The sequence below is a fragment of the Tympanuchus pallidicinctus genome, unplaced genomic scaffold, assembly GCF_026119805.1.
Source record: "Tympanuchus pallidicinctus isolate F22 unplaced genomic scaffold, pur_lepc_1.0 scaffold1, whole genome shotgun sequence".
NCBI classification, from domain to species: Eukaryota; Metazoa; Chordata; class Aves; order Galliformes; family Phasianidae; genus Tympanuchus; species Tympanuchus pallidicinctus.
Window position 1 is genome coordinate 102,612,601 of NW_026294618.1, and position 15,285 is coordinate 102,627,885.

The following is a 15,285-nucleotide window of genomic DNA, read 5'->3' on the forward strand; positions in this document are numbered from 1 at the left end:
AATGTCATCGTGCACTGCAGTCCATGTCTACATCCAAGAACGCTCACCGATCTGGGAACTCTTGATTTAATACATGTTGCCACACTGCCCTTGACCTCAGAAGGACTTTGAAGTTTTCTGGCTGGAGATGAAAGTTACAGTATGTGTGGCAGAGGCGGGCTGTAGAGTAAGAAAGAATTGCTAACTCAACAACTTGTTAAAACACATATTTCCAGAACTTTTTTTTTTCTTATTATTTATTTTTTTTTTAAGCTAATAAACACACTATTTCCAGAATTTCAGTCCTCTTGTTCAGATTGATTAGATGAGAGATGAATTTGAACAGACAGATAGATTAAATCAAGGGTTATGGGTAAATTATTTCCAGTCCTCCAAAGTTGGCCTGATGGTATCCATTTCCTAGTACTCCTTACGGATTTCTGCTGGAGCGTGGCCTATAAAGCTCTGATCCCTGCACACACCTTCAGGTTAGGAATGGCAATTAGATGCGATCCGGGGATATCTTCACAGAGAGGGCTTTCTTGTTTGGAAGCCATAAGAAGAGACCAGATTCAGAAGCTACTTGTGGCAATGTTACTTTCCAAAAGAATAAAGAATTTTCAAAGGCATCTGATGCTGTGTGACCAAATCTGCCTGAAAAACAAGAGGGATGAAACTCCCCGAGATTATTGTTTGCCTCCCTGTCATATGTTCATGCTGTTTGGACCCAAAGCAGACATCTGTTGGACAGCTTAGTCATGTTGTAAAAAGGCCAGATGTAATTAAAGTGTGTAATCGTTTCTTGCCAATCAAAAGGAGCTGAAAAAGAGCACAAAGCCAGAACGCTGGATCACAGTTTTTGCTTTTTCAGAAGGGATCACTTTTTTCATGAGCAGAAGCCTCCTACTTCACAGCCTGGGAAAAGACTCACCTATAGGCAGGCAGCCTGTTAGCAGAAAAAAAAGCTTTGCCTGATCTCTCACTTTGGAGCAAGAGGAAAGGAATGTATTTTCTTACCAGCACAGAGCAGTGGCGGATCTTCATACTGCTCGTTGGCTGGAGAATATTAAATTTACACCAACAAACAAGGAGATGGGACCAGGCTTATTTCATGAGAGTCAAGGATGAATAAAAGCTTGATGCCCTTGACATGAGGTGCCTAACGCTGAATTAATCTGACTTTGGATAAAGAGGAATCAAGCAGTCACAAGTGAAAAAACAGATAAGACCACCTTGTGAATCAAAGAGTTTGTTATGGGGGGGAGGAGGGAAAGCATACTTTGTTTTATATTTCAGTGGGGTAAACTAGAAGTAAAGGACATAAACCACTGTTGAAAGAGGTTCAGGTTGGACATCAGGAACAGGTTTCTGATTGTATTAGAGGAGACTCTTAAATTAGATCTCCTGCGAGGAACAGCACACGGCGAAGCCTTTAGCACTGGGGATTTGTAGGAACAAGTTAAACAAGTGATCCAGAAAGCCAGGATCAGTTCTGCACTGGGCAGGGGTATGCATTAGATGATGAAGTCACTTGGGTCATTTTCATTCCCAACATCTAAAATTACAGGTCAAATCAAAGGCCTTCCTTTTCCTGCATCTCCTGGAAATCATTCTGTGATAATTGCTACCTCTTCTCCAAATAATCTGCATCTTCTAGCTTCACAGCAAGAGGAGTTCAGCATTGCCAAAAGACTGTAATATTCTTTAAGCAGCAAAACACTGCAACATTGCCAAGTAGGAGAAACATAATGTCATCTCAATGTCTCATCCACCAATTAGAAAAGCTCAGCAAACCTCAAATTAAGCAGAATACTTTTGTCACCCTACTAAAATGTGCTGTGATTTATGTTACTCAGGCACAGGAAACACCAGGGAGAGAAGCAATACACAATCCTTCCTGCCAGTCAGTAAACTCGTTTGTAAACAGTAATTATTTACTGCAGTGATGTCCAGGATGTACTCCACCAAGCCAGCTCCATCATCACAAGATCACAAAGAATTTGTAGAATACATTTTCAGTAACTGAAGTGCTGGCAGATACGTGGGCTGTTTGTCTGAGCATCATTCCTTTGATTCCAATAACCAGGACTAAATCCAGCCTTCGTCAGAACCCCAGAGCATAATAAGTGCACACCAGCAACTCAATTAGCCTTTTTTTTTTTTTTTTTTCTTCACCATTTTATTTTCAAATATTATTCTCAACATGTTCCTGGTCAGAACTATTCCTTACTGCTGGAAAGCACTTCCTACTCCCTGAGTACTTTACCCGGTGTTTCCCATTAACTACCTTTCAGCAGCTCCCTCCTCGGTACCATATGTAGCAGACTTGAGATGTTTCTTGAGGCTAGTGAGCTCAGCACTGACCAGGTAAAGGAGACACAGCTGGAGTTTAGGCCACCTCAGTATAGCTGCTTTCTGCAAGGTTACTCACAGTCATACTGTAAAGGAGGAAGAATTCCTTTAACAGATGTGCACATGTTCAGCAGCTACCATGAGAAGTCCTGCTGGTGCACCTGGACTGAGTGAGATGCTTAAATTCACAGGCAGAACCCAATATCAGTGGCTGCCTTTCTGCCAAAGGGCCCTGATCTCTGTACAGGTACTGATAGATAGGTTGATGAGATTTTCAAGCTCAAGAGATGAACATAATCTAGTACTAAAGCCAAAAGAAAAGGAACTATTTTCCTCCTGTTCTTTCTCACTTCCAAAAGTAAAACTGCTGTTTCCCTCTTCCTACTTGCTATATCTCAGTTCAGATGTCGCCTTAGGTCGCTTAGATGTGGTTAAACAATCTTGAAGTGTTAGTGAACTGATCAAAAAAGTCATTTTTCACACCTAATAAATATGTGAGTAAGTCTAGGCTAGTCATCAAGGCTGCCTACAGCCAATAGTGTGATAGGTATCTTCAGGGTATGATCCATGCCATCCTAAAGGAAATTTCAGAGACAGAACAGATGAATCAAACCACAGAAGTGACCATTTCTCTCCCACCAACTAGAAACAGAGTCTTTACCATTAGAGTAAAGACAACACATTTCTAGGTGCTTAATGTAAATCTCCCCAGAATCTCAAAAGTCAACCTCAAACTGAAGCCGATCTCTTGAGTCAGATCTCTTTTTTAAGGGGGGGGGGGATCAAAGCTGTCAGACTAATCTTGCATTAACATTTTTTCTGCTAGACCTTCTTATGTTACAGGCACAGAAACTGAACACCCTACCAAAACATTCTTGCAATTTTTTCAGCTCTTTCAAAAAAGTTAGAGGACTTTCCGGTAAAAAAAATCATCTTGATTGTTTCCCGCATTTAGGATGAGCCACACAAGCATCCACAAACTCATTTCAGCTCAACTCATAAGTTATTTTAGGCGTAGCCATCATTTTAGCTGTGGGAAAGTCTACCAAATAAATGGCTGATTATGTTTTAGTGCCACTCCCAAATCATATTGTGACACTTAAGTATTCTTTTGTCTGATTATCTATGGGGGAAAGCCAGGATATGTAAAGTGTCACTCTGTATTTATCAATTTATTGAACGACCACGCTGTTCATGAGCACAGAGTTGGGGCTCTGGTTTGATTGTTTTTATGTTTCTGCTCAGTACAAAGATCTCTCACTAAGAATAGCTTTGTATCACTCACGGTCTTATCTGGTCATACAGCAGATTCAGTACATCGTCCTGATGTTACTGAAGTTCTCATTATCCAGATTTATCCTTTCTAGTCACACATGTGCTCTCCTTTGGTGTTTATCTATCGCCTGGTTTTGCCCAAGAATCGGCATCCTGATGGGCACAGCTCTGAATTCAGAATTACCCATAAGCTGCAGGGAGAGATGACAGACCTGATGGGCAGTTAAGGTTAAAATGCCACATTTCAGTTTGTCAAAGACTAGTAACAGATGAAAACAAGCACAAGCAAAGTCACAACAATTGCTCCACATGGCCTTTTTGCTGCCATCTAACAAGCATTAACAATGTGGCACAAGGCATTTCACTAAGAGCTGCAATTACAAGCTTTAAAACTCAGAAACCGTTGTGATATCTTAAGAGTTTTGAGCTTTGAAAACTGATTTTCACATTTTATTTTCCTGGATGCGTGGTGGTGAAAGATCTGATAATATCTCCATGACCTCAGTCTACCACATTTCACAACAAAATGCAACAGCATCTTCATGGTAGGCAAAGAACCAAATGTTTATTATGGGCTTTATGACATCACAGTAAACGTGTAGATTTGAACACACGATTTAAAAATTTGTGTAGGTTAGTTGAACCACACAGGATTTGCCTTCAAAAACCTGAAATTTCCAATCTGTCTTCATATTCTTTTTAGTCCAAGTTTCATCTCACTGCACTTTTCTGTTCTTCCTCAGTCATGATGGCATCTTTTTAAACCACCGATAACCTGTATTGAGTATTGCACAGCACAGGGTCTTAATAAAAGAATTAAGTAATCCATCACCATCTCTTTAAACTTATATTCTGCATTCAGGCTTTTAATCTTGGCTTCTCTAAACGCTTCTCCAAAATGTCGGACCATTTCCAACAAAAAGTCTCCACTCTCCCCCAGCCCTGGCACAATGCAGCAGCTCCATTCCTTCCTACTCTACGTATGACAGTCTGCTAAGTCTGTTTTTTGACCAGTAATATCAGTCATAAGGTATGTCAGTTTCTCAGGTACAAAATTCAAGTTGCTTTCCTGTTACGTGTATTATAGATGAATATTGCAAATAGATGGCAGACTCAGCTTCTTTTTTATGAAAGCAAATCTTGCCATTCCCAGCTCTCAAACACAGCCCAACTCAAAATAGTATGGCAGTTAATAATCGTTCCTGAATTCAGGTACAGAAGGTCATTATGAGTTATATATTAGTAGAAATACTGCTGAAGGAAAATTGAAATTTAGACAAGCACAAAGCTCTCCAAAAAGCAGTCAGTGTGAGGAAAAGACCTCAGCCCCATTTAGTCCATGCTCTAATTTTTAACTAATTGGCTCTACTCCCTGGGTTAAATCTCACTTAAAAGTCTGACTCGCTGAGACAGACAATCCCATTTTAATAGGTACCAAAATGTTCTGAACTCTGCAGTTCATTTGTTGCCACCTTAAAACATCTCTGGATTTGCATCCTTCCAAAATCAATGACTATGTAGTTCTCCTATAGCCATATGAAAGTCAAGATTGTATCTAATCTTCTACACGCTCTCCATAATGGAAACCAAAAGAGTGTTATGAGGATGATCTACCCCATCTTACTGCAGATGTCAGAGGTGAAATGCCACTTCTGGTATTTCCTGTACTTCTCCATTGGCTCATATTCAGTACAGCAGGCTTCCACCAACCAGCATAAATGAGCTCAAGAAATAGCCTCACTCACCAAATAGAAATCCTCCAGGTAAATCTGAAGATGAAAAAATTCTTAATGATCTCAGATTTTAGGGTCACATTTCAAGGACATTGGGACATAGGGAAATGTTTGAGAAAGGTGGCTCTTGGTGTGATTTAGTGACTTAAATTTGCTTCCACTTTGAAAAAAATGCCTCATCTATCTTCTTGGCTGTCATTTAAACACACTCCTTGAAATAGGTAGATTTCTTATGCTTGCTCCTATGATTCTTATGCTAGCTCCTAGGCTATGAAGGAGAAAAGATTATCTGATTCTGTACTGATAAATATAATGAAAGAAAAATGACAGCAGAGAAGGCCATTGTTGGCTTCCAAAATAGTCTCTGCACTTCACAAAGGGAAGAGAAAAAGGCTTATGTGCATGGTAAGCTCCTCTATTTCACGAACACTCTGCAGCGTGGCTGTGGTAAGACTCGTGCCTGATGTACTAGCTGCTTAAGTTAGCTTCTGCTGGTTAGGTACTGCAGAAATCCTGTAGCAGGATTTAAAGTTGAGAGGAATAGGAACTGCAGCACAGACAAATCTGTGCATGTCCAGATCATGTCCTGCACATGACATGTACATTTTACTTGCATTAACTTCAGTGAGTGGAAATAGACCTTTCATCACAGTGACAAAATCTTAACATACATTTTTGGCCATTCCTAAAAAGGAACACTAATCTTTCATTAGCTATATAGAAAGAAAAGAAAAAAACAACTCCAGAATCTTCAGCTCTCTGTTTCCATGGCAGGAGCACACAGCACAAGCAGGTAACAGCCTGAAACTATCAGATCCCAGTCCCTCAGAAGGAGGGAAAACTCTGAGCCTTCTCCCACAGCCAGTCCAGGCTGTGCAGGATTCAACGGCGTCATTCCCACCGTCTTCACCTGTGTCAGGACTTCACGCTACAGCACTGCAGTTAGCAGCAGCTAGCTGTTGCCAGCATTATATTATACGTGTATGTGTGCACATGTAAGAGATAAGCATCTTGCTATAAACTGCTGAAAATGTTCCATTCGCTTCCTGTTCTCACAGCTGTCCTCTGCCCACTGCACTCACAGGTCTCTGATGTTTTTTCAGTGAATTAACTCCAAGAATTTAAAAGAAAGAACATTTCAATATGTTTTTCTGACAGGTAAGAAATTAACTGCATACCAGGAGCTATTGAATTCAGCTTTAATAGTATCAATAAACATTTCTGATTAAATTATGAAATTGATTTTATACTTTTAACCATTATGTTTTTACATCAATATCATCATATGACAGCAAATGTAGTTACTGCTTCCTTATTGATTTTGGACATGGCACTCCAAAGTACTCGTTTGATGATATTACAAAATCAAACTTGATTTCCTGTAGTACTGTAGTAACTTTTGGTCATAACTTGATATGAAGAAGCAATAATAGATGGATTATCAAGTTGTTAAAAGGTATTTCTCCTTAGAAATGCAGCCACGATTTTGCTGCCTGCTTTGAGGACTTCCAGGGCAAGTTTTGGGGCTTGGGGATTTTGTTATTCTTGTGTGCCAAATAATAAAACCTCCTCTTTCTCTTGATGAGCTATCTATCAGGTTTCTCGTGACTCATCTAAGCACTATTTATTAACGAGCAGGAACAAAGTGCTATTTATAATGCTCATTCAAGCAATCCAACAAAAACTCTGAGTTTCTGTAGCTTGGGAGCATTACTCTTGATCTCACCCTCCCCTCTGTCAGGATAATAGTTATGTGTTGGGCCACTCCATCTCCCCATAAGGTTTAATGTTCTGTTAAGAGAATGCATAATTCAAAAGAACCACTGTTGCTCTGATACATGCATAATAGTAAATCAAAGGTGTAATGTGCTGGATATTTATGTCTCAGGGTTAAGAACAAGTCTGATCAGATTAAAGAAATTTCAGTACCGGGCTTTTTTTTGGCTGTTGTAAATTTTTCCACAGGCCCTCCCATGTCTGAACCTTCCTAGGCTGAAGGACTACAAGGCATCTTCATTGATATAAACTGCCGTCATGAAAGAGGAGCAGCGAGTTGAGACCTTAAGCTGTTTTGTCAGATTGTACTTTGGTAATGGATCTGTGGGTCTGCTGCTATGTTACCCAAAGGTGTCTTTTCAAAACAGTCAGTCATGTTTCTTCTTACCTAATTATAGGGGCATCTGTTTCAAAATGCAACTAATCCCTCCAGGTTTTGTAGGCTGAGGAAAGGGGCGGAAGGGGTCAGTTGGAACTTGTGCTCTTATCCCTCTTGCAAGATTATTCCCTAATATTCACAAAAGTATTTAGAGCATTGACAAGTATTTGCCTTGACAAGCCTGTGGAGAACTTGATACACTCTGCCTCAGATAAACCATTCCCTGAAAAAAGACATCAGCAGAGCATGGGAAGTTGCTTCACCTTGCTTTGATTAAAAAAAAAAAATACAATTGGTAATCTCCTTAAAAATATTGGCAATCTAATGCCTATGGGAATGAGCAATTTCTGTAGTGCTGGTTAAACTGGTCTCTGCTCAGGTGGGCATCGTGCAAACTCTTTCCATGCAAAGATTACGGGTCCTGTAACTCTGCTGGTATACCAAAGCCAGCATAGTGTATGAAGTACGCTATGGCATGTTCTGGTGGTGGTGTAAGGGGACCTGTACTCTATTCAGCTCATGCTCTTTCTCCTTCTCTTTCCCATTCTGCCCTGTGTGAGGTCTCATGACGCATTTAGGAAGAAAATTCTGCAGTAGGTCAGCATGGGGAATAGCAAACCGGGAGCGTGGAGCAATGTAGTTTGCTGCCCTGCAAGAGAGATTTGTGTGCAGCCTTCAGTTCTGAGCTATTCCACCATAGCAGCTTTGCTGACTCTTTAAAACATGTAGCCCAAGTCTCTCACTTGTATGACACTGTTCCAGAAATCTCTTTTTATCTTTCCATCACTGACCACTGTTCCAGAACTACACTTCACAAAAGCTTCAACGCTGCGCTCAGAATTCTGCTTGGAAGGGTAAAATTATCATATATCCTCTAGACACTTGGTGCTGGAAGAAAGGCAATAGCTCAGCTGGAATCAATAAAGCTTGCTGGTTTATCACCAGCTCAGGACGTAGCTTCAGCTGCAGGCCCATGCATCTTCACTGAGCCACCTGAATCCTGCACTGGGGCTCCTCAGTCAGCAGTCGGACACCTGAAATCTCCCTGAGAACTCTTAATCTTACACAAGGCAGTGAGCACCCTCCATTTATCACTGCAGAATGGCAGAAGAGGGTTAGGATGTTCACCCTGCAAGAAGCAATTTGATTCGAGGCTTACAAGGGAAAAAGAACCTCTGAAGTCTTGGTAGCAACTTTTTTGATCTGCTTTGAGAGATCAAAAAAAACACAAGTGCTTCCCACCATCTCCTGAAACACACTGCCTGTTACAGGCAAAGATAACAGCATCCTATTAGAAAGGTGTGCCTTTGAAAGTTTACCATATTTATTCTTACAGCGATGAAAAAGGGAAGTATTGTATCCTTGTTCTACAGCAGCAAGCAACTGAGATGCCTGGGGAAAATATGCTGTTCATCTACTTTCAGCTAATGAAAAGCTGTGCATCCCTTTTCAGGTATTCCTCTGTAACTGTGGGAGGGAAATCATAGACTCATAGAATCAGAGAATGGCTTGGATTGGAAGGGACATCAAGGAACACCAAGTTCCAAACCCTCTGCCAGCCATTAGATCAAGTACTAGACCAGGCTGCCCAGGGCCCCAACCAAACTGGCCCTGAACACCCCCAGGGATGGGGCATTCCCAACCTCTCTGGGCAGCCTGTTCCAGCACCTCCAAACTCTCAGTAAAAAAAATTCTCCTTATATCCAATGTAAATCTCCCTTCCTTTAGTTTAAAAACCATTCTTCTTGGTCCTATCAGTATCTATCCATGTAAAAAGTTGATTTTCTTCAACCATTGCATCCTCAAGAAACTGCACAACTAGGATGAAGCGCTGACTGAGGAGGGAACTTTACTGAGTGCAAAGGCAAAAATGAAACTAAATTCTAAATAGTCAAAAGTAGGCAGAATTAATTACACCCTAAATAATTTTCCTCATCTCTCTCACACACAGTAAGCATGCAGCAGAACAGGAAACAAGACTCGCTCTTCTCCATTCTCACACTGACACTTGAGCCACCAGGACATTTCTTCCTCGCTGCCGAGCCACCCTGCCTCTGTCTGTTCAGCATTTATAGCCAAGGGGACGTTTCCAAGGGCTCAGCACACGAAGCAATAAAATTGGCAATTTGAAGTCGGATCATTAGTAGTCACTTGCTTTCTTCTTTGAAACCACTTTTTCCTCCAGAAGTGCCAGAAAGCCTCACTGCCCCAACAAGTCAGGGCATTTGGTAACTCATGGTCCTCTCTGTTCTTGGGCCAGGAGATGCTCAGATTGCCACTAGGCACAATTTATCCAATCAATAGGGAAATATTCTCATTTTTGGCCTCCAGTTCTCTTCCTTGTGGTTTTCCCAAGCACACTACTAAGTTAAGTAAGCACATAACTAAAGAACATAAAATAGATTTGGGGACAGATGGAGCTCAGGCTCCGAGTCCTTCCATTTTCAGGACCCACAAACAGAAGCTCCATTATTGCATGTGCACCAGTGTGCCTCCGATTCAGAAGTGAAAAAAATAGCCTAAAGTTCTCTTCCCGGGTTAGCTGAGGTTAAACAGGTGTTTTTGGTAAGGATTGCAGTTACATTTTGATTACACTAGCCCACATTCTTACATCACATAATGCAATATGATATACCCAAATGTATCTTTCAGTGCCAAACCGGGGCCCCCAGCTTGATGTTGTTCTAATTGTGTTTTTCATTAATCCCTGTGACCTCTGCAAGCATCATCAACCATATACAGACTCTCAGAGCTGAGCACTGGAGTTTCTTCAGGAACTATTTTTTGCATCTTCTCTTTACTTTTTGGTAGAGAAGAGTAAGAGCAAAAAGGATTTCAAATCCAGCTCTGAGCACGAACACCAGGAATTGTCTGAACAAACATATATCTAAAGAACTAGCTTGTTGCAGTTGGATAGTGTGTCTTCCTTAGTAACCTGATCTAGCCTCCAAAAGGAAAATCCTGACTTCTTCAGAGGGCTTTGGACCCAGCCTCCACTACCGGAATGCAAGTGTGAGGCAGTGATGCTGCTTTAGAAAGAAATGATACTGAGAGGGGTGAGGTGAGAGGCCAGTTCTTGATCTCATCCTGGAGTCACTCACACATTTCAAATGAGGCCAAATTCTCTCGCCAGCCACACCCTGGCAACCTCATGTCCTTTATGTGAGCTGCAGTAGCTCTATCTGGGACAGGATTCGACCCAGCACGCCTCCCTCCCTCCTGGAAGGAGCCCATTTTCTCCACTCTCTGGAGAGCTCAGGGCCCCAGCTTGTGGGAAACTGGAAATTTCCATGGAGTTACAGCAGGAAAAGTGCTGGCCACCCCAGTCTCAATATGTTTTGTGCAGAGGAACAGCATATTTCATTAGAAAGCATGCAAGGAGAAACTGCAGCTCGGAGGTGATTCATTGGCAATGCAAAGAGCAGTGCAGCTGAGCGGCTCTCCTGCTTTGTAGCTCTGTAGGTGTGTTTTCATGCACTATAGAAAGGGTTTGACAGATGTGCATTATTATGCACAGCAATAACTGATGTATATTAAAATGAGCTGCTCGAGTAGGGAGGAGAGAAACAATGCACCTGTTTAGGCACCTTCCCATTTACTACTTCTGCTTTACTGAAAAACAACTGCTGATTTATGCTCATCTGCATAAAAGGAAAAGACTTTGAAGATGTTTCTGCTGCAAGGTTAGCCAGGTTGGGCCTTGGTCTACCTCCAAGGCACACGATTTTCAACCTCTTAATTACTCTGCAGTTGGTAAGAGGTCCCACGCCAACAGGAGAGGCACTTTGTCCTGCCATCAGCACAGAAACAAGGTGATGCAGCTGGTCATTGGGATGGAAGACTTCCAAGCAGCCTCAGCCAAACTAGCAGCCCAGGCTGCTTGCTGTACCACAATCACCAGCATGACTGGCAAAAAGTAAACAGAAGAAATGCAGGCACAAGGTCCTCCATATGAGAAAGGGTCTGGCATAAAGCAGGAGAACCCTTCACACATCACTATTTCTGAGAGACGCAGATGAGAAGTTTGCAGACTAGAAGCACACAGTGATATAAATCTGTCTTGCAGTTACCATTCCTGTTCTGCATTATCCCATGTAATCAAAATCTGATTCTTCTGAGCACTCAATATTCAAGCATCACATAAGGGTGTCTGCAACACCATCAGTATTTCTTTTCAGAGCATACTGAAAAAGAGACCCAGACTGCAAAGTATGGTAACCCCTGCCAAGGACCAAGGGTTTCTGCAGAGGTGCCTGTGTTAGCAGAGTAAAGTGCACAAAGTGTTCTGCGACAGAGCCATCCACTGCCATGGCAGAGCAGCATGCCTGTGGTAGCTATGAGCCAATGCATTAGCTAGAGGTGCCCATGCTATCTACAGAACAGAATTTGAGCCTTTCTTATTATTTTTTTTAAATCAATAATCATCTTTTACAATGCAGATTGAAAAAATCCACATCTGAGAAAGATAGTAGAGCTATGCCCATTCCCTTATTTCCAATGAACAGTTCTATATAATTCTGGTACCTTACAGAGTTTATCCCATTTTCTCCCAGAACTGTCACCTCTGCACTTTTATACACAATTGGCTGAAAAGATGTAAAGGGTAAAGCTGCATAGTGGGCAAGAAAACAGGAATGCTAGCACAAAAACGGCAGCAAAGAGTCAGAAGAGAACAGTGTTTTGCAGGCTCTCCCCTCTCCACTCATTTCTTCCTACAGGACCCAATCCTGTACCTTCTCAAGGATGAGCAAGGAGTCACCAGAGCAGTCCCAATCCCCAGAAAGGAAGTCAGTAGGCTCAGCTGCACAGCAGCACGGCAATGCTGACTGCTGGCAGAGCTGTGCTGGGCAGCAAAATCTGAGGGCAGCAGTGGTCAGAGCATCACACGGTTGTCACCCGCACTGCGCTGTGTGGTGTTCTCAGGACAAGCAACTGTCCTGCAGCTCTGCACATATGCTGATGACAAAGATGAATGGACAGAAAACTAAGTCTAATTCCACCCTGAAAGGCAGTATACCCATGGTATGTACACAGGCTCCCTGCACTTCACTCCTCTTCCTTTTTCCTTTGCTATATGAATCAGAGGTGGGCAAGGAAAGAAATCCCACAGCTCGAGTAGGTACCTCTGTTATCAGTAGTAATACTGAGGAGTAAAGCTCAGGGAGGGTGTGAGAATAAGAGCCAATCTGGATCTGTTATTTCATGCTGTCTCCACATACTTTTCTATTTCATCCACAACAGATTATTTCTGACACTTTTAGAGGGCCCCTGGCCCATTTGCTTATTGGTCTGATCTTTACCAGCAATGAAACTAGAAGTCTAGTAAGCAAAGACTTCTGGAGAGTTAAGAGGATACCCTTTTATATTATTCACTGAAATTGCTTCTTGGCTAAAATATTCTCCTGTCAGTGCTTTTCATGTGTTCAGCAACATCTGCAGGATGTGGAAAGAACAGAAACAAACCAGATGTTGCAAAAGGTAGTGACACTGAGAAACATAATTATTACAGCGTCTCGTTTGCTTTTTGTCCTTCTGACGCCTTCATATGCCAGTAACTTTTACTGCTCAGTCACAGACCGACTCATCCGAGTTCCCTCTGAGCAGATTTACAATCATTTGTAAAAATTGACATATTCCCCTCCATTAAAGCCAAATTTCCTTTAGCAATTTCAGAGGAAAAATAGATTAAGGGAATGTGCATATTTATCTCAGCCATCAACATTTATTCATTTAGGCAATTATCACTTCATTACGCTGTCAAAGAGAGCGGGCGGGAAATTCACCGCCGCCCGACCAAGCGCCACGGCAGCCCTCCGCCACCTCCTGTGCTGGCCTGGGGTGGCCGTGCTGAACGTTTGTCACAGCGATGTGCGGGGGCTGCGGGGCCAGAAGTGGCACCGGCAGAGCCGCCACATGGGGCGGATGGACGGACAGACACAGCCTGATCCAACAGCGCCCCCAGAAGCAAACCTGCGGCTGGACAGCCGGACAGCCGGACGCCCGGCATCGCTGCCTACAGCCCCGGCTTGCGCTCGTTGCACAAAGCAGCAATTAGATTTGAAGAGCTGCTCACCCCATTAACAAAGAATGGGAGCGGGGAGGGGGGAGAAGAAGCCTTGCAGCCTTCAGAGCGCATGCCGCAGCACAGAAAGCAGGCCAGGCTATGAGGTTCAGAGCATTTTCCAGCTATTTTAACTCAGACCTCAGGAATTTCGTAGAGGGGGATCAGAAGACCCATAAGCGTTGCCAAATTCTGGGGGAACAAAGTATAACTAGATTAATATATAAATCTTATTAACTAAATGTAGTTGAATACAGTCATTTGTTATCAAAGTCTTTTGATTGTTTAACGAATTGCAACATTTTGGTCTCATGGGCTCCCTGCCAAGTTGAGGCCTAATTAAGGTGGTTGGAAATGAATAGTGTTCTAATTAGTTTAATTACTATATGATGAATTATCAAACTAATTTTTAAAAACAATGTGCAATTAGCCTTTTAGCATTCAACCCCCTGCTTTCCAAGGCAGGAAACGAAGCGGAACAGACTTGTTTTTATCCCTGGGCTGGAGGCTGAGCCATCGGGTCCCGGATGGGGCGAGATGCCCACTCGTGGTCACCCTGCTTCACTCCTCAGGCACTGCCTTGAGTGCCTTTGGCTACGTCTGTGGAAAGCACACTGTCTGGTCCCAGTTGGGTCATCGCTCCTTATCAAATTCCCAACCAGGGATTGTCCGTGTTCCTTCACTTTGTTGAGGTTGCACTGAAATTCCTGACATGCTACAGGAATGGTATGCAAAGGGCTGCCACGCTGGCTTGGTGAGGTTTTGTATTTCTACCTCTCAAAGCAGCGGACGAGGAACTCCATCTGCCCATGAACCATAAAGGTATGCAAGTTCCTACCAACAGCACGTAGCAAAGGAAAGTATTGCCTCAGTAACCACCAAAACTGCACTCCATAATGCCAACTGTACAAACGTTATTTTCCATTTTCTGAGTACATTTCTTTTATATTTGTCCCCCAAAGGCTATTTTCTGCTCTGACTACTGATCCCACTGCATCACTCCCCCTGCCAGCAAACCTTTCCAGAAATACACTTGCACCTGCATAACCTCAGTAATGTCGCACTCTTGGAAGTGAAAGCACCATCTGGTCCTACTGTAGAGGGGTTCATTACGGGAGGAGTGGCCAAAGGTCACCACCTAGCATTAGCACTGCCAGGTATGTAAGTGGAGTTTGGCTCTATTACAGCATACCTCTTTGCTGACCGGCAGACGAGGATGTATTAAAAACACAGGCACCCCCTGAATGGAATGGGATGGAAGGAAGAAGCGCAGAAGTCCACTGTAATGACATGAATCCTTTAACAAATAATCAGGTTAAAAATGATCCACTAGGTATTTTGATGAGAATGGATTTTCTCATCCTGTGAACCAGAAAGAAAATGTGGCAGTAAAATAGCTTTCGGCATGACTTAATTATCCCCAGAAAGACTTAGGAGCCTGCTCCAGGAAAGCACTTAAATGCATGCCGAACTTTAAGCACATGGGCATTCTCAAGGGACTATTCATATATCTGGAGATAAGCATATGCTTAAGTGCTCCAGCAAGACGCAGATCAAATTGAAGTCTCTCACCAGGGCCTGGACTCACAGCTAACACATCTGGCAAGGGTGACAGCGTTTGAGATGTCCCGTCCACCTGGGCACTCACAGAGTCCCCATTATCCAAACTATCTGAGTGACTCCCAGTAAATGAAAATAATCAATCACAGCCTCCTCGCTTCCTGGCTGGC

At 42.7% G+C, this 15,285-nt stretch overlaps 2 long non-coding RNA genes across 3 annotated transcripts in view; one reads left to right on the forward strand and one right to left on the reverse strand.

Moving 5' to 3' along the window:
* LOC128076344 (uncharacterized) overlaps positions 1–15,285 on the reverse strand; it is a 166,403-nt gene that overhangs the window by 88,271 nt on the left and 62,847 nt on the right. The window lies entirely within an intron of this gene.
* Positions 6,369–9,625, forward strand: LOC128076329 (uncharacterized). 2 transcript variants are annotated; one of them, XR_008204351.1, is made up of 3 exons: positions 6,369–6,497; positions 7,305–8,947; positions 9,446–9,625. It is a non-coding gene; the product is annotated as an uncharacterized LOC128076329 (long non-coding RNA). The 2 variants fall into 2 exon arrangements; XR_008204350.1 differs by having other exon boundaries at positions 7,305–9,625.